The sequence below is a fragment of the Pan paniscus genome, chromosome 12, assembly GCF_029289425.2.
Source record: "Pan paniscus chromosome 12, NHGRI_mPanPan1-v2.0_pri, whole genome shotgun sequence".
NCBI lineage: Eukaryota > Metazoa > Chordata > Mammalia > Primates > Hominidae > Pan > Pan paniscus.
In genome coordinates, this window is record NC_073261.2 from 95,480,128 (window position 1) to 95,505,593 (window position 25,466).

Sequence of the window (25,466 nt, forward strand, 5' to 3'; positions counted from 1 at the left end):
TGTCAAGGGAGAGACTTGATGGGACCTGACTGGATCATGGGGGCGGTGTTCATGTGACAGTGAGTTCTTATGACATCTGATGGTTTTATAAGGGGCTTTTCCTCATTTGCCTACCACTCTCTGTCACCTGCTGCCATGTAAGACATTCCTCTTCCCCTTCCGCTATGATTGTTAAGTTTCCTGAGACCTCCCTAGCCCTGTGGAACGTGAGTCAGTTAAACCTCTTTTCTTTATAAATTACCCAGTCTCAGGTACGTCTTTATAGCAGTGTGAAAACAAACTAATACAACTCTTTAGCAAGAGTGAATAATATATGGTAGTCATTCCTCTCAAGTCCTTCGGAGCAGGCTCTTTCTCGGCCTGGGCCAGGGGTACCTGGAGGGCCCTGCTGCCCTGTTTGTGTTAAATCTGTGAGCCTCTGTCTCACCCTTCTTGCTACTTGCTCTCCAAGGATTTCATCAGGCCCCTTTCTTGTCGTGAAAATTGTTTCTCCTGAGGCTGGGAAGTGCTGAGTGGCTGGCCCTGACTGTACTCGGGAAATGAGTGGAGTACAGCCCCCAAGGCCGAGGCCCTGTGGCGAGGGTAATTTTACCCTTGTCACCATAACTACAGGTGCCCTTATTACTCACACAGACATCTCACCCTTGTTGAACAACATATTAAACTATTAGTCTCCATGCCAGTGGGTTCAGTTAGTTCACAGTGGCAAAAGCTGAACATTAAATCCCCTTTTCCCTGCTTAATCTCTTTTAAATTGGTTGCCTTTTAATTTCATCAAGCGCCCTCTTTCTCAGCCATTCCATTGTGCCCTGTGCAGCAGAGCTGGCATCTCTCCAGGTGAGAGGTGCTGGGCTTTCTAGGCCTTCTCAGGTGGTCTCTGTGGACTGCAAGATTTGGGCAGAGGCTAAAGAGGATTTTCTTGCAGAGTGGGCCCCCAGGGAGTAGTGAAGGGTGACAGATTTTGCTCCTGTCTGACTCTCCCCTGACTCAATACTTGGAGCAAAGGGTCCCAGTCTTTAAACCCTTTACTTCATTAATCTATCTAAGAACCTGGATCCCCTGCAGGTAAAGATTAAAATCTTGTGTTTTCTCAGTAGGAAATTTAAATATTTATAAAAATGGGTACTATGTTATATGTATTATTTACAGTAAATTTAACTGTCATTAAGATCATAGTGGAGTTAGGAGAATTCATATTGGAAGGGCCCATCAGCAATGCCTATTGTGGGCAAGGGAACAGAAGATGGCAGGTATATGCTGAGTGGCCACAGTCACTGCTAGCAGGCCTGATGGCTTACAGGAAGGAAATCCTGGCTTGCAAGGGGCCAGGGGCCAAGTCATATCTGTTGAAGGCCATGGACGTGGAGGAAGATTAGAGTCTTAGGAACCTTTCTGAAAATGTGGGAACAAAATTCATATATAAAGCAGAAATGGCATTAACAGAAAGAGCATGGGCCAGACAGACTGGGGTCCAAATTAGAAGTCTGCCATAGCTAGCTTTGAGACCCTTGCTTAACCATAAAATGATCCTCACATTATTTGCCTTGCAGGGTTTTTGAGGATTCAGTGAATAATGTGTATGGTTCGTCCAGCACAGAACGTGGTATGTTGTGAGGATGATAGCTAACACCTCGTGATCCCTTTTGTGTGCCAGGCACTATCCTAAGCTTTGTAGGTAGTGCTTTGTGTCTTGAGTCAGATTCCATAGAAGCAGAGCCTTGTAAATTTAATGAGAGCACTCCCAGGAGGAGGGGAGTGAGGGAAGCAAGACAGGGCAGGCGGGGGAAGATGCTCTGCAAGGATGTATCTCATAGTAGGAGATTTCAACCTGGTTCCAAGGGGAGCCTTGGAGAAGAGATTGCTCAGCCACTGGCACCAGTTGCTCCCTGGAGTTGGGGATATACCTCCCAGGACAGGCAGGTCTTGTTCTGGGGGGCAGGTCTCTGTAGAAGTTTGCAGCCAGCACTCCTAGCAGCTGAGAGATGGGTGTGCAGGCCCAGTGTAAGGAGTTCGTGTGGGGCACAGTGGCACCCACTGTGGTTCATCCCTCTATCCTGGTACAGCTTCTCTGGGATTCTGTTTAGTCCCAATTTCTAGGAAGTTCTGTAAGGAAAGGTGTAATCGCCTGAATTGTGTCCCTTCTCTACCCTCCACCATTCATACGTTGGAGCTCTAACCCCCATGTGACTGTATTTGGAGAGATGGCCTATAAGGAGGTAATCAAGGTTGGCATAATACAATCTGATTGGTGTCCTTACAAGAAGGGAAGATTAAAAATCCAGAAAGAGACATTGGGGATGTACACACACAGAAAAAACCACATGAGGACTCAGCCAGAAGACGGCCATCTGCGGTCCAAGGGGAGAGGCCTCAGGAGAAACCAACCCTGTTTGCACGTTGATCTTGGACTGCCAGCCTCCAGAGCTGTGAGAAAATAAATTTCTGTTGTTTAAGCCCCGCGGTCTATGGTGTTTTGTGATGGTAGCCCGAGCGGATCCATGCAGAAGGGCTAGTAGAGCAAACTCTAGGCCCTGCTGCTGCAATTGTTTGTGACTCTCATCATCTCCTTTCTCCTCTACCCATTCTAAATTTCATGCCCCCTCAGCCTGCTTCAAGGTCTCGTCTAGGCAGCTTGTCTGGCGGGATGATCCCAGCGGCTCTGGTTACCAAGCCAGGATCCACCTTGCATTTAATTGTAATAGTCTCTTCCAATCTGTGATGTCTTTCCTTGTCTTACGTGACCTTGACATGCTGAAGAGTTCTAGTCGGTTGTTTTGTAGAATGTCTCTCCATTGGGTTTGTCTGATGTTTTCTCCAGATTAGACTGAAGCTACGTGTTTTTGGCAAAAATACTACAGACGTGGTGTTGAGCCCTTGTCAGTACATCCTTATAGGGGATATGTGATATTGATATGTTTTATTACTGGTAATGTTAATCTTGATTGCTTGGCTAGAGTGGTACTGGCCAGCAGTCTCCATCATAAAATTACTCTTTTTTTCCCTTTTGCCATTAGTACATTGGAGGATGTACTTTGAGACTTTGCAGACATTCTGATTCATCTCAACCGTTAGCCCATCGATTTTAGGATAGATGGAGGCAGATTTTCCGGACCCTTTTTATAAGGCAGAGTTGCCTTCTTTCTGCAATTCTCCTGTCAGGAGTGGATTTGGGGTGCCCTGCAGAGGCTGTAGGCACTAACTCTCAACTCTCACTGGCAGAGAGTGAGTTCCCACCTCTTTTTTTTTTTTTTTCCTTTGAGATGGATGTTAGCTGTTGTTACCCAGGCTGGAGTGCAATGGTACGCTCTTGGCTCACTGCAACCTCTGCCTCCCAGGTTCAAGCGATTCTCCTGCCTCAGCCTCCCAAGTAGCTGGGATTACAGGAGTGCACCACTATGCCCGGCTAATGTTTTTGTATTTTTAGTAGAGATGAGGTTTCACCAAGTTGGTCAGGCTGGTCTCAAACTCCTGACCTCAGGTGATCCACCCACCTCAGCCTCCCAAAGTGCTGGGATTACAGGCATGAGCCACGGTGCCCGGCCAAGCTCCTGCCTCTTTAAAGTTAGCGAGTGGTTGATTCTTCAGAGGCCACAGAACTTTAGCCCTTCCCTCCCTCCTTTATGCATTCCCTCACCTGCTAATTTACACTTCTGTCTCATGTTTCCTTCTCCTTCCTCTTCCTTTCTCTGGGGTTCTTGTTGAATTAATTATGGCAGGAAAGACTGGTGTAAGGGTACAACCCACACAGAACTTTGCACTCTATATACATGGTAAACCCAGGGGTGCTTTAGGGATCATTGACTCCTACCCTCTTATTCTACGATGAGGAAATAGGGAGAGTTCAAGTGACTTGCTCAAGGTCACACTGCTAGTGGGTGGCAGATAGATTGGGTCTAGAATCTGACTTGCTGACCTACATGTGTCGTATGTCCCAGCATGCTGCGTTCCTCAGGGCTAGTCATATGGGGACCTGTTCAGGCCTTCAGAAGGGGGCATCCACTGGCAAGCAGCTGGATCCACACTGCTTCTCACCATGCCCCTGCCAGGAGGTGAAGGCTTGCTTTTCCTTCAGTCTTCAGTTTCTCTGCCTCAGTCCTGGGGAAAAGAGTTTGCTCTCTACGTGGTTGGAAACTGGGGGCCCAATGCCTCTCCGTGGGAGGGGCTTCTCCCTGCAATGAGTTGCAACATTGTGAATTGATACAGCAACCTACTGGAGAGCCCAGAGCCTCATTAGCTATCCAGATCCAGAGCTGATGGGTACCCCCTTGCCTTTTTTGGGGAGGAAGGGGGAAGGGAGATGTTCACTTTTATTCTCATCTTTGGTCAGCTTCTCCTCTTAATTGACATTTACTATGTGCAAGCCACTGCTTTTTACCTACAATATTTTCATTTAATTCTTAAAACCCTGTGAAATAGACATTATTCTCCCCATTTTACAGGTGATGGAACTGAGGTTCAAACAGGTTAAGCAGCTTCCTCCAAATCACATAAACAGTAAGTAGTAGAGCCAGTGTCAGAGCATAGGTCTTGAGAAAATTTAGGTTCATCTGTTTTCATTCCTTAAGTGCAGCTTTCATGAAATCTTACAGGGACAGAAACTTAAAGCCATTGTCTGCACAATCATTATTTTTAGATTGTCAGAGTCTATAACACTTTTGTAGTGTTTCATGACCATTCCCATAGCTGTTTACTTTTAATTTTGTAATTACATAGATTCAGTGCTCTACTGGTTCTTCTGCTCCATTCTTGGGTTTTTTATTTTGAACCACCTCTTCATTGACTGCATGTGGGAACAAAATTCATATATAAAGCAGAAATGGCGTTAACAGAAAGAACATGGGCCAGACAGACTGGGGTCCAAATTAGAAGTCTGCCATAGTGGATTCTAGTGGATTCTTCAAAATGGGCTCATAGGTGCTGTCATCCCTGAGCTTGGATGTGGGAATAGCACACTCCTGCTGTCTGTACTTGAACGGCACCTCAGCAGGTTAAAATGCTTCTGGTCACACTTGGACTCAGCCCCGTGGGTGTTGCTTCATTATCCGCTGACATGGAAAGCTGCCGCGGGGAAGTTTGAGGTCAGTTGAACATTTCCCCTTCTGTAGGTGACTTGTTGGTTCTGCCTGGGTGCTTGATGGTTTCTTTCTTGCATTTGGAAATTCAATACCTAAACCAGGAAACGTCTTCATGTCAATCACTTTGTATCAATTTTTTATGGAATGTGGTGTGCAATTTTGATGTGCAGACTCAGTTCTTTATTCATCTCAGGAGCTTTTTATTTAAAAAGATGAAGACTGTTTTGTGTGTTCCATCTGTTTCTCTGCTTCAGGTTCACCAGTTTTCTGATGTTGGATCACCTTTGTTCTTTCTATACATTTTATTCTCTCCTCTAGTTGCTTTAATAATTTAAATCTTTCTCCTCTGAGTCCCAGTGACTTGCCCAAGGTCCCACTGCTCAAGAGTGTCAGAGCCAGGACTGGAACCCTTTAGTTGGTATCAGTAATTAGATTTCCTGCTGTGCCTGCACTGCTTCTTGGAGTTTCAACATGTATTTATTGGTTCTGCAAAAGTGTTTTGTGGTTCTCAGTTTTATCATTCTTTATTCCATTGCTTTATTTAATCATCTAATCCTTTAGCTCTTATTTTATTAAATTCATGCTTTTAAGCTATTCCATAGCATGAAGCACATTTGGGTAATTTCCTTCCATTTGTTTAGTTGTTTTTATTTAGACTGGGGTTTTTGTTTTGTGTGTGTGGGTGGTGTTGTTTTTGGATTTTTTTTCATACTGTGTTCCATTTTGTTGGTTTGTTTGGTTTTGGTTTTGGCCCCGCCCCCACAGGGGCATGTTTGCATCATTGCCATGCAGTTCCTTTGCATCTTGCTTGACCTACACACCCTGATTCAGGGCAAGTTCATTCTTAACCCTTTTTTCACCATGTCTGAGTCTGTTCATTTCCCCCACAAGGCATAGTTTGAGGGCTGTGAGTTCTGTGTCTGTCCCCTTGTCTGTAGCCTGAGGGCCTTGGTGGAGTGAGGTGGGAAGGGAGAGCTGCACTGAGGCTGTGAGCAGTTTTTATTACCAACCTCTCAGAGAGAAAAGCCACACTCCTGCCTCCAGGACACACGCTGTTTTGTGGAAAAGACCCAATAAACAGGTAACTATAGGTGCTGCCATAAGAAGAGGGGACACTATTAGGTTGCAGGGACCAGATTTGCTTGGCTTCCTTAAAGTCATGGTGGTGGCAGTTTAATGGAAGGATGCCAGTGCGTGGGAACCAGGGTTAAGCCAGACCAAAAGTCCAGGGCAGCACTTGCAGGCCACGGCAAAGAACTTGGCCTTTATTCTGTGAGTGGGATCCAACTGTGTCTTAGAAGAGCCATTCCAGCAGCAGTGTGAAAAATTAAATACAGGTCTAAAGACATAAATCCCCAGCACTTATCTGTTGGTCGGCTCTGCAAAGAGAATGAGGAGATATCTTCTGTACTGGAAACTGTCACCAAGGAGTAGAGAATTTCCTGAGCAGACTGGCGTTCCCCACCCTTCTTTGCCCCTGCCCGTTTCAAACACCTTCAGCTCCTGGGCATCAGCTGAAGAATGCCTAGCTTTTCCCCAGTGCTGTGGATCTCTGGAGATGTGTTTCCCCGCCGAGCGTTATGGCAGCCAGAGCCAGGCGGCACGTCCAGAGAACACATCTCAAGGTTGTTGTTTGAAGTACAAACAGAGCAGGGACCAATTATGGAGTCCCTCTGCACAGCATGCCTCCTGACTGTGCTCGGCATGGGGTGGGCAGAGGCTGGCAGAGCTGAGGAGCCAGCTTTGGCCCCCTGAGGGGTAGCTGGGAGGGAGATGGGAGAGTATCATAGATTTATTTGCTGCCAGACAGGTCTGCCAGTGTGAGCTCATCTTTCAGAGAGGCGCCCTCTCCTCTTAACAGCCAGGTGCCTCCTGTGGCCCCAGGGTGGCACTGGATCCTAGATCCTGTGAGCAGAATTTTGCATCTATTTCTGGGGAAGAAAAGACCATGGCTTCTATTACACTGAAAAATAGGGCCCTGTCTCCTCAAATAGTTAAGGATGCCTCTGCTATGTAACCCCTATATTTTATAGGTGGGAAAAGTAACCAGAGACCCAGTGAGCAGAAATGGTTTACCCGAGGATTCAAGGTCGTGGAGGCCAGATCTAAAAGTCAGCTCTTACTGACCCATGGACATACAACGTTGTCTTCACTTTGCTACCAAAGTGGTAGCTATTCTTTTTTGAGTGCTAAAAGTATGCCTGGCACAGAGCTTAGTGCTTTACTTATTTTACTCCGTTAGATCCATAAAATTGCATCACAGTTTTGCAGAATAGACAGCCAGACAGCTAACTCTCAGTTGAGGGAGAGAGGTTAAGTCACTTCCCAAGGTCACAGAGACAGTAACTGGAGGAGAGATTGCAGACCCAGCTCTCGTGGGTGTCCACCCTCCCTATCCCTTCCCTCCCTCCTTCCTGTGCTTCTGTCTCCGTCTAGTTAATTCCTGTAGGCCTAGGCCAAGGCTTGCCTCCCTGCTGAACCTCTCCCTGATGGCACCAGCCCTTGCTGGTCTTCTCTTTTCTGAAAAGCCAGGCCCATTGAAAGTTTTTTGTAGGCAAAATGGTTCTGGTTTCCCATCTTGCCACTTCCTTGCTGGCCACAGTTGATCAGATTGAGAGTATTCCAGGCAGAAAGCCCTATGAGATGGGATGAGATGGATGAGAAAGGGAAGAAAGGCCAGTGTGGCTGGAACATAATGAGCTAAGAGGGATGGGGAGGGGTAAGTGTGGAGAGTTTGCAGGTTCTGATCAGGCAGGGCCTTGGGGGCCACAGGAAAGAGTGAGGACAGCATTCTGAGTGCAGTGGGAGCCACTGGAGGGATTCTGAGCCAGAATGGGAGAGACGGGAACGAATGTCATCTTGAGATAGAGTCTCGCTCTGTTGCCCAGGCTGGAGTGCAGTGGCGCAATCTCGGCTCACTGCAAGCTCCACCTCCCGGGTTCATGCCATTCTCCTGCCTCAGCCTCCCAAGTAGCTGGGACTACAGGTGCCCACCACCCCGCCCGGCTAATTTATTTATTTATTTATTTTTGTATTTTTAGTAGAGACGGGGTTTTACTGTGTTAGCCAGGATGGTCTGGATCTCCTGACCTCGTGATCTGCCCGCCTTGGCCTCCCAAAGTGTTGGGATTACAGGCATGAGCTACCGCACCCAGCCACAGATGTCGTTTTTAAGAAGGCGACTTTGGGCCAGGCGCAGTGGTTCACGCCTGTAATCCCAGCACTTTGGGAGGCTGAGGCAGGTGGATCACCTGAAGTCAGGAGTTTGAGACCAGGCTGACCAACATGGTGAAACCCCGTCTCTACTAAAAAGATACAAAAATTAGGCAGATGTGGTGGTGGGCTCCTGTAATCCCAGCTACTCAGGAGACTGAGGCATGAGAACCGCTTGAACTCAGGAGGTGGAGGTTGCAATGAGCCAAGATCATGCCATTGCACTGCAGCATGGGTGACAGAGCAAGACTATGTCTAAAAACGAAACGAAACAAAACAAAACAAGGTGACTTTGGAAAATGAATTGGAGGGATCAAATGCAGTATTCCAGAATGCAGTTGGTGGTGGTTGGGTATGGTTGTAGGGATGGGAAAAGGAGGGTGGCTGGATGGAGGCATGCTTTGCAGGCAGAACCAACAGGACATGGGGATGGGTTAGTTGTGTGTGGGTTCAAGTGATTAGAGTGGGATTTAGAATGAGGAAGAAGGAATTGTTGAGGGTAACTCTCAGATTCCTGACTTGTGCAGCTATGTGGCTGGTGGTGCCATTTCTTTACTTGTGAAAGCCTGGAAGAGGCACCAGTTCCAATGGGCAAATCAAGAGTTCCATTTGAAATCCATGCAAGGTGAGATGCTTGTGAGACCTTAAGTGGGCATGTCCAGTAGGTGTTTTTTTGATATTGTTCTGGAGCTCAGAAAAGAGATCTGGGCTGGAAAACTATATTGGAATCCTCCATCTATAGAAGGTTGTCAAGGCACAGGAATGGAGGAAGTCACCTATAGGGAGAGCGTAACGAGTGGAGAGGAGGGACCAGGGCTAAATCCATGCACACTTCCAACAATGAGAAACCAGGGGAAGGGAGAAGCCAGAGAAGGAAATGAAGAAGATGCCAAAGTCTGAGAAGCCCAGGAGAAAGTATTCTGAAACAGAGAGACAAGGACCCTCGAAGGGGGGCTTTTCCAGGGGGTAGGATGTTGCTGAAGGGCCAAGGAAGATGAATGTGCCAAATTGTGGCTCAGTGCTGAGCATCCAGTAGGTGCCCAATAAATGTGAGATCCTCTTCCTTGCCCTCTGCCTCCTCCATTTGTTCTTCTTTCATTCTTTCTGCATATCTATTGGCCTTCTCCCTCAGTTTACAGTAAGAACTCAAGAAATAATGAATAAATAAATGAATGCATGAAGTGAATGAATGAAGTGAATTGCAAGTTCTGCTGTCATTATCTCCCCTCCTGCAGCCCGGGGCATTGATTTTGTTCAAGGGCTAAGCCAGTTGCAAGTTTCCTGGGAACCTATGGCCCTTGTCTAGCAGAGGGCCCTCCAGGGAGCAATTTCTCATGCTTGTCTGGCATCCTGGCCTGAGCAGTGCCACATGGTCCCCGGCCACCCGTGCAGGGAGCCGCCTCCCCCAGCAGGAAGCTAGAGTCCCTGTCGCCTTTCCTCCTGGAGCGGTGTCGACTGCACTGTAATCACACAATTATTATGCCATTAAAATGTCACATTTGAAGAAATCCATATAAACAGAGCATTAACAACCGCTTTAAAATTGTAGTCTTTACCACTAATGACCTACTTTCTCTATGCACCGCACCCTCCCACCACCCATGCTGGCTGCCTCTCTTCCAGCCTTGATTTTGGAGGCAGGCGAGAAGGTACAGTCATCTTTTCTGCCTGGAAAGCCTTAATGCTTAATGTGCTGAGAGTGACTCTTTGACAGGACTGGAGACAGCAAGGCTGGGGGGAGGCCATTTAGTGAGTGAGACGTGGATGTCACACCCATGCAGATCTAAGTTTCTGAAGGAAGGGACCTCAGAGAGAACCTGGTCCTTGGAAACTGAAGAGAGCTGATGGTGTTGAAAAATCTGAGGGTTGGCAGGGTGCAGTGGTTCATACCTGTAATCCCAGCACTTTGGGAAGCTAAGATGGGAGGATTGCTTGAGGCCAGGAATTTGAGACCAACCTGGGCAACATAGTGAGACCTCACCTCTACAAAAACATAAAAAATAAAGAAATTAGCCAGGCATGGTGTCGTGTGCCTGTAGTCCCAGCCAGCTACTCAGGAGGCTGAGTCGGGAGGATTGTTTGAGCCCAGGAGTTTGTGGCTGCAGCAAGCAATGATTGCACTACTGAAGTCCAGCTGAGTGACAAAGCAAGACCCTGTCTCCAATATATAAATAAATAAATAGATCTGAGGGTTGGGGTTCATCCCATTGGTTTTGACTTCCTCTTCTTGGGAAGAAGAGAGTTATTTTGAGACCTTGGCCATTCTCACAGCATAACAAAATTGCAGGAGGGAAATGTCCTGCTCAGAGGTTGTGGGCCAGAGAGCTTTGGATCCCTGCCACTGCGAGTTGAGGGCAAGGGCATAGGAAGGCAGAGGCAAAGGGGTGACAGGGGTTTTGATAATTTTAATCTCATTTCCAGAATATGGCTCTGGAAATTTGTTTAGATACTCAATTTTCTTTGTCTCCAGAATCTGATTTTAATGCACTAAGGAAACGGATAACTTAAGGGAATCTTGCAGTGAGTACTTTTATAAAGTAAAACGTAAACCAAAGCAGCTCTGGTGAAATGATTAATCTGTTCCCAATGCATCTGAATTGCAAATCTGGATTCCTATCCAGTTACCAGATTTGATTAAAGAGCACACCTAATTCTGAAAAAGCGAAAAGAAGGCCACTGTGGATGTAAAGAAGTTGGATTCATGTGGGAGACATTCGAAATGTCACTCTAACACCTTACATCCTTCCAACAGTTCAGGATGGACCTGCAGAAGGGATCATGCCACCAGTGCTTTGATGAATGGACAAGAATGATTGGTGACACGCGTGTCATTTGGGGAGCAATTACTTATGCTTCCCGAGGTCAGGGAAATGTCCCTGTAGGTCTTGTTTACATAAGCAAGTGCATCATAAATCCCATTCTGATAGTTCATCTAAGATTCCCTGGGCGAGGTTCCTGCTGCGTTTTGGAGATGGCCAGTGTTGAGATCAGGCATGTAGGATTTCTCCCAGCTTCTCAGCCCACTGCCATGTTCACTTGCCACGTCGCCTGTAGCACTAAACCCGCCCTTGGTTGAGGCAGCCATCCTGCCCTATCCATATTCAGCAGGCACAGCGTCTGGATACTCGGGGTCTGCTTTTGACATAAAAAGAGTCCTTTCTATTAAAAGCCAGCCAGCAGCCCCCATAGAGTCCCACGAGATACAGTCGTTTCAAAGTCATTCGCTCCCATCCCACACCTACATATTCAGCAGCTGACCTAGTTTTGAGAGAGCTAGAGGGTATCTTGATGTCACCTTATTTACAGAGAAGACAGAAAATGTGCTAAGCTCTGGGCCCTTGCTGTACATACTATCTGGGGAGATCTATCCTCCCCCTAGCAGGCGTAGAAGAGAGGGGAACAAATTCTGCTCAGCTGAAAGCTGGAAGCTTCTTGCTAATGTCACCTTTGGGGATTGAGTGGCAGGGCTTAGGGGCACTTGACTCTGAAATTGTCTTCCTAGCCATATTCCAGTTTAGCACCTTTGGGCACGTGGATTAAGGAAGGGGGTTCCAGAATAACCTTGGCAGAAAATGTACAACTGCGCTTCCTGCCATGCCTCCTCCTTCATCCTTCCCAGGTCTATCTCCAGACAGGCACTGGTTTTGGAAGCCTCACTCTATGAATGATCCCCTATCATGGCAGGGACTTTGCAAGGGTGTGCATGGAATCTGCGTGCCTGGGTTTCATCCCAGCACCTCCACTGACTTGCTATGTGACCCCAAGATCACGTTAGCACCATGAAACTCGGTTTCCTCTTCAGTAAAATGGGATTAATAGAAGCACCTGCCTTGGGTTTGTTCTGAGTATGGAACGAGGGACATTTTTAGGATAGAGCCTGGTGTGTAGTAAACGCTGCACCACTATTAGTTGCAGTAGTTGTCGTTGTCATTATTCTGGGTGATTGTGTCTAGTGTGAGAAGTAGTCACTTTTTAAAGCCAGTTCTTTCGCCTGGCTTCCCACAGCTTCCCATCTTTATTTCTCTCAAGGTTATCTTTGCGTGGCAAGAACCTAGAGGGAGATTTGAGGAAGCTGCAAACCATGCTAAACACATTCCTCATGAGTGTGACTGTTGGACCGGCCATTCCAGCCCATGGAGCCAAAGTCTGGGAGGCATGGAGAAGTCCCTTCGGGGCTAAGTTCAGATGAGGAGAAGGGACCAGAAGTCAAGCAGGAAGCTCTGAAGTCCAGGTTCCTCGGAGTATGGGGTCTCAGGCAGGTCCAGGCTTCTAATCTCACCCAAGTCTCTCTCCAGAATCACCCTGCACAGCTTCTGTGCTGGCTCCAGCCCCCACTCTCCACGTGCATAAAAAGCAAGTTAGCACAAAGCTCAATTTCTAGCCTTCTAAGCTGATAATAACCTTATGTATTACGCTTCTTAAAATAGTTTTCTTGTCTTATCATTTGCATGGCACTGTGCTCAAACTCGTGTGAGATGGAGCTTTGGGTAGAAAACACCTGCTGAGTCCCAGGAAGCATTCACATTGATAATGACCAATTCTCACAGACGGACAGTGAGGTGAGGCACCCGGTCATCTGTGGATGCTGTCAGACACCCCATTTCTGCCACAGGGAAGGGAGAAGCAGCTAAACTTAATTTGACTGACTGTAAATTGCGTTTTCCCTCCATTAGCATTCAGTCACCAAAAGAAATAATAGTAACCACAGCTATGTTGTAATGATAATATGTTGTGTATGCATTATGTTTTACCAAGCAATTTTTCATGTCTCATCTCATTTCTGAAGCCTAATTCAGGCTATGAAGCTGGGTGAGGGTGAAGATTAGTATTGTCCTTGGGAGGAGGAGGAAACTGACCACGAGGTTCTGAAACTGACCAGAAAGGATATGTTTAGCTGAGCCAAGCTCAGGACCCAGCTTTCTGGAATTAGAGGAGTCATCCCTGGGGCTGCGCTTCCCTTTTTAGCCCATCTCCACTCCCCACCCCCACACACAGAGCACAGAAACTCTTGGGGCTGCATTTCTGTCCAGCTAAAATTGGGTTGAAAACAACAAAGGATCCCTTGAAGGAGAAAAATCACAAATGCATAATGTTTACTATGATCACTTTTCCATTGTTTGATTCTTCCCTTCTTTTCCATTCTTTACCCTTTTCCTTGTATTCCCTTACTGTCCTAGGGGTCACAGTTTGGTGGCCAGCAGGCCAATGTCAGCCCATGGGCATGTTTTGTTTTGCCCAAGAGCGGGTTTAAAGCAGTGTAACTAGGCAGGTATTGTGCGGCACCTACAAGCCATCCACTCTCGCTCACATTTCTCAGTGACTCCAGGTCTGCTCATTCATGACCCCTGCTAGATACCTTGGTTCAGAGGGCCTCTTGAAAATTGCTTTTCCCTGTAGCTATTTCTTATGGCTAGAGAGCTTTATGATGGTGCCTTAAGATATGTTCCAGTCCTTTGCAGTGAGCTAAGGAGAGGAGAGAAGCCTGGCTTTTGGAGGGAGAGCTGCTCTGTCCCTGATAAATCCAAATCTTATTTTTAGGGTTATTTTCCTCCTAGTGGTTTTCAGTGGGGTGGGCATCTGACTCGGCCCCTCCCTGTCCTGTTGGAGGCTGCTCTGGCCACATTGTGGGGCCACCCTGGGAGGATTTGGCCTCCTTTCTCTGATATTGCTGTCTCTGAGAGATGGCTGCAGCCTCATCCTTGCAGACCTGCCCTCTGTCTGATGAGTTGACCCTGCATCCAAGATGGCTCAACTGTGCACACCAGAGACAGCATGTTTCAGCATCCAGCTCCATCCAGCTCCATCCAGCTGAAGCTGCCCTCTCTGAGTCACTTCCAGCTTTGCTCTACCTACATCCAATCCCTCCCCTTGGCCTCTCCTGGGTACTGGTTCCTGTTCTCAGTGCCTGTTCTCTTCCAGTATTGGCCTCCTGGTTATAGGCAAATTCACCCTCCTGTGCTTCCACCCAGTCCACCAAATCCTTTTTTTCCTGAGTCCCCTGTGGATACCTGGCTCCCTGCCTCCTAGATCACCTGCTCCTTGGGTACCAGAGCTGGAGGACACAGACTCTTCTCCTGTTCCAGTGACCAGCTTGCCGCTCTGGTCTCTGAACACAAAGAGAAGGGGATGCAGAAATAAAGCGTGTGGGTAGGACCAGCTCTCTCAGTCCTCATGTCCACCGGCAATTGGGATGTGTTCTTCAGACAAGTGACTAGCAATCCAGGATGCCCATCGACATAAGGGAGTTTTGGGTTCAGTCTTTGGTGGTGGAATTTACAGGGTGTTGATAAGAAGGAAGCAGATACATCAGCATTAGAGCTCACACTTCCTGGCACGTGCCTGGGAGCCAGGCCCGCTTCCCCAGTCATGCTGACTTAGACTTCCCTGGCACCTCCTTCTCGTGCTAATTTGTAAGTAAATTAATCTCCATAGAAGGTCCAAATATGTGAGTTTCTTTTTCTATTCCAGAAACAAAAACCGGGCTTCTGTCCATTCAGTTAATCATATTATGTTTCACTGTTGGAATTTTTAGGCAATTATAATAATTATTGGAACTTTTCTTCTTCCAGAAAGCTGGAAGCTTCCCCCAAAGTTGTAATGCATGTGGAGCGCAATTGAGACGTGGGTGGGGAGAGTGTTTATGGGCGAAGTGGTGGGGAGGAGAGAGATGGGCAGTGGTTGCTTTTGTTGTCAGAGACTAAATGAGAGAGAAATCAAATGGAAAAAGACTCCCACACTAAAGAGGGATCCAGGCTTGGCCTGGCTGGCAGACCCTCCGGGGGCTCAGAGATGCCACAGCAGAGCAACTCTTAGCAGACTTATTTTCTAGGCACCTGGCTGTTGAGGGAGGAGGGTGAGGAGGAAAGTGGGGAAAAGGGACAGGAGGAGGTAGAACAGAAAAGTAAACTCATCCCTGCTGAATTGTGTGCTACCTCATTTGGTGCGAGAAATTGCCCTTTCTTCATCTATTATATGTCCATTCTATCTATCAAACTATTTAAGGAGTGCCTTTCATATAATTAATACTAACCATTAAACTACAACATTGAAGGAGCAATTGCTTAATTCTGAGGAAAATTTAAATTTATTACCAGTACCTGAGATAAAAATGAATACTAAAGAGAAGGAGAGAAACCCCCACAGAAGATAAATAGAAAGCCAAGTGGGATATTGACTTGATCCTTCTCCAGTGCAGGGTAATTTGGCTTCTAAAGTGAGTTAGATCATAATAAATTAAATTTAGATTTCTGCACATCAGTTAAATAACTCCCAAGACAGAATCCCAGTGAGAGGAAGAAGGTGATAATACATGGAGGAAATATTAAAATGAAGATCTTATCTAATAATCCATAATTGATGTGGGGTCCCTCCGTGAGGGGAAAGGATTTTCCAGCTCTTTCCTTTGCATGAGCCCAGGCAAGCGAAGGGCTGGGTGCCCCTCCTTCCTCACTGGAACTTGTTCTGCACGCTGTGGGGAATGTCTGCCACTGACAGTCATCCTCTTCCCAGACCATCCATTCTCTGCAGGTGGGAGTTATATTAGCAGTATGATATGGGAGCATATGGTGATATGTTAGCATTTCACTGGGGATTATGTTGCACCGTCTCCCTCTCTTGGCTGGCCCTTGGAAAAATATAGTCACTCCCTAACTGGCTGGACAACAGAAAGGAATAGGGGTAAGCAGATACTTTTGTATTTTTATGACTAGCTGACAGTGGGGAAGAGTGGTCTTGTGGATGACTGGAGCATCTGGTGATATGGAAGGAACACAGTTTTGAAATGAAAAGTCTTGGATTAGAATCTCAGTAGCGAGTTCACTTTTTTTTTTGAAATGGAGTCTCACTCTGTCACCCAGGTTGGAGCACAGTGGCATGAACTCGGCTCACTTCAGCCTCCACCTCCCCACTTCAAGCAATTCTTGTGCCTCAGCCTCCCAAGTAGCTGGGACCACAGGCGCACATCACCACGCCCGGGTAATTTTTGTATTTTTAGTAGAGATGGGGTTTCACCATGTTGGCCAGGCTGGTCTCAAACTCCCGACCTCAAGTAATCCGCCCACCTCAGCCTCCCAAAAGTGCTGGGATTACAGGGGTGAGTCACTGCGCCTGGCCTGAATTCACTGTTTATATGATTTGAAGAAGCCCCTTTGTTTCTTTGAGCCTCAGTTTTTTCATCTGTGAAGTGGTGACAGTATAACCAGCCTGGCTACTTCATAGGGATAGTAAAAATGAGATATTCAAGTGAAAATGCTTCGCAGATTATAAACAATTTTCTTGGGCCTGTTTGATATTGACTTTCCATCATTATTGTTTCATTTCTGAAAGTTTGATTTGGTTCTTTTTCAAATTGACCCAGCCATTTTTTGTCTTTTGTTCTTTACTAATTTTTATTCCATATTTTATTTTACTTATTTTTATTTGTATACATTTGGGGAGTACAAGTATAGTTTTGTTACATTATACCATATTTTAAACATTTTATCTACAGTTATGCCTTATTCTATATCTAGTATTCCTGTATCCAGAGTCCTTGGAGCATCTAAATCTGTTTATAGTTTCCACTGATTCTTACATGGTAGACTTGTCTTGTCTTATAGTGACTTGTTTCCTTGTGTGTCTGGTAATTTTGTATTGTGGTTTCATCTTTTGATGAGCTTTGTGGGAATTCTGGGGTCCTAAATTGGAGATGTTTTCCTCCACATAGGACTTACATTTGCTTCTTCTGGGAGCCAGGGTACGACTGATCTGGACCACTTTGTCCCCTTCTTGGGCTTAATTACAGAAGACTCAGGTTCAGCTTTTCCACCTTTTGGGAGCCATGGTTTATTTTCTCAGTGACCTTTTACCCTGAGGGCAGCCTCATATCTTACCTCTGCTTATCATTCAACTACCCTACCTCTAGTTTCCGCATCCTGTATTTTTTTCCTGGCTTCACTCCTCCTTTCATGTTGAAGATTTTCCTTCTAGAAAGACCAGAAATGCATCAGAACCCTTGTAGAATCTAGTTATGGTTTAGCATAAAGAGTCCCCTGGGAGTATCTGGTTTGCCGTGGTGCTAGATAACAGAAGCTTCCAGCTAGTGGAAAGCAAGGGCACTCTGAGGGGTATCAGGTAGCCAGAGGCTGTGGTCCTGGAAATAGCCTGGCTACATGGAGATGAGAACTCCAGGGCCCCACAGCTACTTAAAACTGGGTCTGTTGAAAAGAGGGAAGACAGTATAGGCTTTGAGACAGACATCAGTTGTGTGAACTTGGGCAAATCATTTATCCTCCCTGTGCCTCACTTTCCTCATTTGAAAATTGGGGATATAGTTTCTTACTATATCTTAAGTTTGTGGGGGTTAGAATTGATTTGAGTTACCCCTCACTCACTACTTCCCTCTGGGGTTCTAATAAGGGGAGATGTGATGGTTAATTTTATATGTCAATGTGGCCAAACCACAATGTCCAGATATTTGGTCAAATATTATTCTGCTGTTTCTGTGAAGGTGTCTTTTGGATGAGACTAACATTTACATTGGCAGACTTTGCGTAAAGCAGGCTGCCTTCCATAATGTACGTAGGCCTCATCCAATCAGTTGAAGGTCTTAAAAGAACAAAACTGACCTCCCCAAGCAAGAAGGAATTCTGCCAGCAGACCACCTTAGGACTTCAACTGCAGCTCTTCCCTGGGTCTCCAGGCTACTTTGAGGATTTTGGATTTGTACCTCCATAATCACATGAGCCAATTTCCTAGAAATCAATCAGCCAATCAATCAATCTGTCCTCTCAATTTCTGTGTACACACACACACACACACACACACACACACACACACACACACACAGTTGGTGATATTTTTCTGTAGAACCCTGACCAATACAGAAACACATACAAGAATCTGCAAACAAATGGGAAACGAATAATACTTTTATTAATTTCATGACCTGAGACAAGCAAGCTACTCTAATCCTAAGGAAAGGCTTTGGGTAAAAGCTGAGTTGGACAATGTAGAATTGCCTGAGGATGAAGTGGAGCTTCCTATATCCCCACTTCAGCTCTAAACTAAGGGACCAGAACACTCAGGGTTTAGGGAGAGATGGTGGCACAGACCCCAGATCTACATATTCAAACAGCCGCTTGGGTGAGATAGGCTTGCTTCTAGAAGGTAAGCCTAGTGTGTGCTTACTACCTAGGGACAAATAGAACAGGACAACCTGCTCCACCTGGACAGTGGAAGTGCAGACTAGAGGGCTAGGCCATGGCTTTACCACACAGGAGTCCTGCTCACCAGCAAAACATGTGTGGCTCCAACCAGTGAGAATAGTTTTGCCTCCCTTGGGGAGGAGCATGAAAGGATGGAAAGAAACACTGGAAGTGTTTACGACACTCACAGCAATGCCCTGGATAGGGTTTTACGTGTTCTCCTGCACTGACTGTGCCAGGCTCCACACCATATTTTATTTTCTTAGGAGATAACTCTTCCATGGAAATATGATCTGGTGGGTGAGGAGAAAAGGGTTCTCCTCCTGATAAAATATGGTGTAGAGCCTGGTGCATAGTAAGTGCCCAGTGAATGGCAGGCATTACCATAGGCACAGCATTTTCACAGAACAACATCTGTCCATGAGACGTTGATATAAAAGGTAGCCTCTATGCTGGGTGATATCTCCCTTTTCATAGCACACATATGGCAGGGTCTCCACTGTGTTTGAATTCCTTGATGAACCCATCTGACTTCAGTTGGTCTAGAACAGTTAGACCCTTTGCTACCTGTTTCACACTCCTGTGTGTTAATTTTTCGGAGGTGCAAATCTCAATGATGGTACCAGGGGTTGGAAGATCTGGGAAATATAATAGCTGCCACTAAATATTTGAAGACTATGAAAGAGAAAGATTAGACTAGTACCAAATGGCCATGGGGGCATAACCAGATCCAAAAGGGAGATATTACCAGGAGACAGATTCTTGATCAATATAAGAAGGACATATCTAGAAGTTGCAGTTCTTTAAGGTTGGAGTGGGCTATTTGGGACCTCTGTGTCACTAGCTGGACCCAGGAGGGATGTCCATGGGGCAGTGGCATGTTATGCTGAAGCTTCCAACGTTGGATGGATAGATGCATGATATCCTCTTTAAATAAGAATTTACATCGCTGTTTTCTACTCTGACCTTCTTCTACGTTAACCTAGCAGCACATCCCCGCCTTCTTGCAGGAATCCAGCTGCAGAATACCTCCTTTTTTGGCCCTGGCTGTTAGGAATAAGCTCACTGCTGGGAAGAGAAGGGTTTCTCAGCAAGGAGAGTGAAGAGTAGAGGGGCTGATGGTGAAGGGAGTGCAGACATCCTTTGAAGGAGGAATAGCCCGAAGCAAAGAAAGAAGTTGGCTGAGGAAAATGACAGGAAATGCACAGATAGTGAGTCTTTGAAGATGGTCCAAGAAAATGGCAGTGAGGCTGTGATAAGGCCGTGCTGCCTTATGGCAAAGAACATGGGGGCTGGAGCTGGCTGCCGGAGTTCTAATCCCAGCCCCAGCATTGACAAGCTGTGTGATATCAGACACAGGACTTGGGACCTGTTATTTCTGTGCCTACATACCCCCAATTATGGAAAGGTAATATTGGTACCTATTATTGTGAATATTAAATGTAAATAGTTATGACACATAGTAAATATTCTTCCTGGGTGTTAGCTGATTTATTACAGGGTAAATTTGAGACGTTCTCTTCAGGATCAGACACAGTTCACTGTGTCTGATAGAAGCTGTATCAAAGGGATAAAGAGTTTCTCATTTTCAGGGTGAAAAAGAAGACAATTGGGACAGTAAGAGAGAACTAGTAGTACCAAGCTCAGGAAAGAAGGGAGAGAGACAAAAGCATGAGTGGGAATGTACAACAGCTTTAAATCCTAACAGAAGGGAGGGATACACCAGGATTTCAGAGCCAGATAATCTGCTTGAAGTGAGAGGGAGTAAATACAGTCCCAGGGAAGGAAGGAGAAAAGGAGATTCAAGATTTCTCCTTGAAGCATGGTGGGAGGAGAGAAATTAAGCAACTTAACGGATGTGCCATCGAGCTTTAGTTTTTGATGCCAGATTATTTAAGCAATGGTCTTGGCCAGGGGTTTGGCAGACTTAACGAGACAGTTTCTGTTGAAAAGATTATGTCTTAGTCTTTCTGTGCCTGGCTTATTTCGCTTAGCATAATATCCAACCATGTTGTCACAAATCACTTAATTTCCTGCTCCTTTAAGGCTGAATAATGATCTCGCTTATATGTGAAGCCTAAAAAAAGTCAAACTCAGAGAAGTAGAGAGTAGAATGGTAATTACCAGAGGCTGGGGGAGATGTTGGTCAGAGTACAAAGTCAGTTAGACAGGAGGAATAACTATAGTTAGTAATAAAAATATATTGCATATTTCAAAATAGCCAGAACAGAGACTTTTAAATGTTCTCACCATAAATAAATATTTAAGGAAATACAAATGTTAATTAGCCTGATTTGATCATTCCACAGTGTCTACATGTAACAAAACATCGCATTGTACCCCATAAATATATACAGATATTATTTGTTAATTAAAAATAAAACTTTAAACGGGATAACGTTTGTGTTTTCTGTTTGTGGCATCATACTTTTGAAACACATTCCCTCTAGGTTGAATAAATTCTAGTCAGAAAGTGAAGCGGGGGCTTGCTTGGGGGCCATGGGTGCTGATGAAGGCCCCACAGGAGTGGGCCCAGTTCTGAGTGGAGCCCTTTGGGAGCTCTTGGGTATTTGTTCTTGTTTTCCCGGAACGTATCACTTCCTGTACCAGGGAAGTGTGGGAAGGTGAGCGTGTGTGTTCAGAAGCTTTCCCGGATATTTGTATGAGCCAGGAAATGGAATTCACAGTATAGATACAGTGTACTGCAAAGGCCCCATGCAGAGTCAGGGAAGAGGCTGGTGTCCTGTGATGGTGTGGCCAGAACACCCCACACTGTGCCCTCCTGTGGCACTTTGGACTCTTGGAAGCTGGATGTGGGGACTCATGAATGGAAGAGCTTGGAAGCCAACTCCCAGGGTCTTTCTCTGCCTACTGACCCTCAGTAGAGGAGATGCTTCTTGTTGTTTCTGTCTTTGGTGTTGGGAGGTTTAAATCAGTGGTTCCATCACTTAATAGCCGATGACCTTGGGTCAGCCACCTAACCTCTCTAAACTGGTCCTGCCCTGCACAAATAGGGGTTGGGTGAGGATTGCATGATGATATACGTGCAAGCTGCCTTATAAAATATAAAGTGCTATTGAAATAGTGATATTATTTTATTTTATTTATTCTTTATGTAGTGGTATTATTTTAAACACACCTTCACCATTATTTAATACATTCAGATATTGTTGTAGAAAAGCCCAGCTCCCAGTATGGGCTGTTCCCCCTCAGGGGGTCTCAGTGCAGCAGACTATGACTGCGCTTTGTGCACATGACAGTCTGAGGGGAACAGGCCCCTCCGAGGACACCTTCCATGACTTCTTTCAATTTCTCACGCCAGCCTGGCTGCTGCTCTGGCTTGCTGGGGGCCAGAATTCCAGAGTTCCAAAATTCTGGAGAGCTCACAGCACGTGGTGCTCCCAGAAGGCACTGTAGCCAGGGATGCTGGGATGTTCAGCTGCCCTGTAGGGAAACCAGCAGCCTCAGGCCCTCTTGGGCCCATGCCTCTATCTGGTGTGAATAGAGAGTAGAGGTGGGGTGAGGCCAAGAGGTCAGTTGTGCCCACCCTCTCTGGTGTCGTCATGCGTGCCTGCCCCTCCACCTGCCTCTCCAGCACAGGGAGGCAATGACCCACTAGGCAGGCCCCAGTTCCAGCGTCCCTTCCCACCTAGCTAGATGGCTGAGGCCGCTTCCCAGCTGGTCTCCTTGTCCTCCATGTGTGGCCAGAGATGTTTTCTCCATGACCTGCTTCAGGCAGACTCAGCTACATTCTGGAGTTTTCTTTCACTCATGTCCTCTTTGCAATCCACATTCCGGCCTTGCTGTTCCTCAGTTAGCCATTCCCTGAACAGATTTTTTTTCTCTGGGCCTTCCTGCCTGTGATGGTTCATTTTATTTGTCAATTTGACTGGGCCACAGGGTGCCCAGGCATTTGGTCAAATGTTATTCTGGGTGTGTCTGCGAGGGTGTTTCTGGATGAGATGAACATTTGAATCAGTAGACTGAAGAAAGCAGATTGCCCTCCCCAGCGTTGGTGGCCCCGTCTAATTCACTGAAGGTCTGAATAGAGCAAAAAGGCTAAGAGGGAATTCCTCCTGCTGATGTCTTTGAGCTGCGACATGGCTTTTCCTGCGTTCAGACCCCACTGGAAACATCAGCTCTTGCTGGATCTCCAGCACCACAGATCCTGGGACTTGTCAGCCTCCATAATCACATAAGCCAATTCCTATTTATAATACATATTTTTCTGTGTCAACTTAAACTATATATATAAAAGATCATATAGTACTATGCAGTGCCCAGGTATGGTGGCCCCTGTAATCCCAACACTTTGGGAGGCCGAGGTGGAAGGATTGCTTGAAGCTAGGAGTGCGAGACCAGCCTAGGCAACATAGTGAGATCCCGTCTCCACAAAAAATAAAATGTAAAAAAATGAGCTGGGCAAGGTGGTGCACACTTGTGATCCCAGCTACTTGGGAGCTGAGATAGGAGGATCGCTGGAGCCCAGGTGTTTGAGGCTGCAATAAGCTATGGTTGAGCCACTGTACTCCAGCCTGGGTGACAGAGTGAGACCCCATCTCTAAAAAAAGAAACATTAAGCAATTTCATCCTTGTGTGTGAATGTCATAGGATATACTTACACAAACCTAGATGGTAGAGCCTACCACACACATAGGCTGTAAGGTATAGCCTGTTGCTCCTAGGCTATAATACAAATTTGTACAGCTGTTCCTATACTGAATACTGTAGACATTTGTAACACAATGGTAAGTATGTGTGTATCTAAACATATCAAAACAGAAAAGATACAGCGAACATACAGTATTATAATCGTATGGGACCACTGTCGTATATGCAGTCTGTCATTGACTGAAATGTTGTTATGCATATGTGGCAGTATACATATGCACATGAACACACACACACACACACACACACACACACACACAGACACACACACACACAACATTGGTTCTGCTTGTCTAGAGGACCCTGACTAATATACTGCCTTTTATCTGGCTTTTTGCTACATACTTATTTTCCCTCTCTATCCTCCCTTAAGCAAAGTAAGGTCCCTATTCATCCTTCAAGATCGAACTCATTTGACACCTTACTCAAGAAGCTGTCCCCAGTTCCCCTCACTCCTCTGCTCTCATAGCCTTGTCATCGTGCTCATGTAATTGAACTCACTTTGCGGTGTGTTACAGGCATCTCCATGCATGTCTCTCTGCAATGTTGCAATCCCCTCGAGAGCAGGGGCCTTCCAGCTCCACATCGCTCTTCTCTAGCTCGGAGCACCATAAGGGCTCACAACTTATTTAGAAAATTGCGATGAATTAAATTGGAAACAAACCAGTGGGAGACAGTTCTATGGCCCTTCCCATGAGGATGGGATTTCAAGGTTACCGTGGGGTGATGTTCCAAGCAGAGGTGATAGCTATCAGGCTGTGACATTGCAAAACACAGGCTGGGGGCTTCTTACCCCCACCGATTTCCTCTAGAATGTTCTGTAGCTGCAGTATCACAGGACATTAATAAAATCAATTATTGGATAAAAATCTCTAGTCTCCAAAGCTTCATTTTATGCTATTAGCAGGAGAATGCTGTTTTTAAAAAGGAGATAACAGAGAGAGAGAGATCAATTACTGGATAAACTCACCATGGTGCCCAGATGAACATGCACACTGGCCAGCAGCCCCTCTTAACTTGCCACGTGGGCCAAGCCCCCGCACTGCTGTCTGTGGAGCCTGCCCTGGGCCACCCTGGTCAGGTTTCCCGAGTGCAGGAGGTGCATTCTACTCAGTAATGGGATGGGCAGCTCTCAGCTCAGTGCCCTTAGTTAGTACCCATGCAGCTTGAGACACTTGCACGGCCACTGGGTTCAGTAACACATGAATGAGCATCCCACCCTCAGGGACAATGTCAGCCCCAGGATACCAACAACCCTCATGTTCCAGATCAGAACCTGATCAGCACTTTCTTCCTGGAAACACAGAGTCTTATGTTTTATGAACTTGAAAGTTCTGAGCTGTTTTAGATACAGACCAGCTCCCCCCCAGGGGTGAGAGTGCTAACATGCATTGGGAAGTGACCACCAAATTTAAGTGTCCAGCTTCTCAAGGCCTTGAAGTCCACACCTCCTGCTAGCTATGTGGACAGTCTGTTGGCTGTGGAACTGGGGTGGGAAGGGCAGACCCACACTAGGCAGCCTGGGCTGTGGCTAGGAGGCATTCCCTTGCCTCCTCTGCTGGAGGGGCCACAGAGAGTGAGCTCTGCTTTGAGCTCTGCCCCTTCCACCTGTGCGACCTCAGACAAGCCAGTCAACCTTTTGGAACTTCATCTTCCCTACTCAGTTCAGAAGGTTTTGGTGAAGATGAAATGAGATCATGAATACAGAAGCCACCTTACAATTCTAAAGTGCTCTATCCACGTACAGTGAGGGTTGTTACTCACTCCCCCATTGATGCTTCTTAAAAATACCAGATTCCTGGGTAGGAGAAAGAAAGGAACAGATAGGGTGGTGGTGAGTAGCACACCACTGTAGATGGAACTCCTCCTTCCTTCCCATCGCTGGCTCTTCTACAGCAGAGGAATAATGACAGTCATTCATGAAACTCTGTGCCAGCCATGAGGCCAGCACTTTCACACCAGGTATTCTCAGATTGCCCTGGAGAGATGGCCTCTGGGGTTGGGATACTAGAATTCAAGTTCCAGTTCTGCCATTTCCTAACTAAGGGATCTTGGGCAAGGTACTTACCTCTCCAGGCTGTTATCTCATCTGTATAATAAGGGTATGCACAGCATCCCTCTCATAGAATTGCTCTGAGAACTACATGAAGTAGTGTGAGTCAAGATCCTAGAACAGCACCCAGTATACAGAAGTGCTCAGAAAATGGTGGCAGCTGTCGTTGTCATCGTTATGTTTTTATTGTTGCTGATGGTTTAGTTGATGTTCTGCTTCTGACCCCATCTTTGAGCCAAACCTTGCCAGAATAAGCCTGGTCTCTGGAGT

At 46.2% G+C, this 25,466-nt stretch overlaps 1 protein-coding gene across 3 annotated transcripts in view; it reads left to right on the forward strand.

The window, feature by feature from the left end:
• GALNT14 (polypeptide N-acetylgalactosaminyltransferase 14) overlaps positions 1-25,466 on the forward strand; it is a 227,400-nt gene that overhangs the window by 119,491 nt on the left and 82,443 nt on the right. The window lies entirely within an intron of this gene.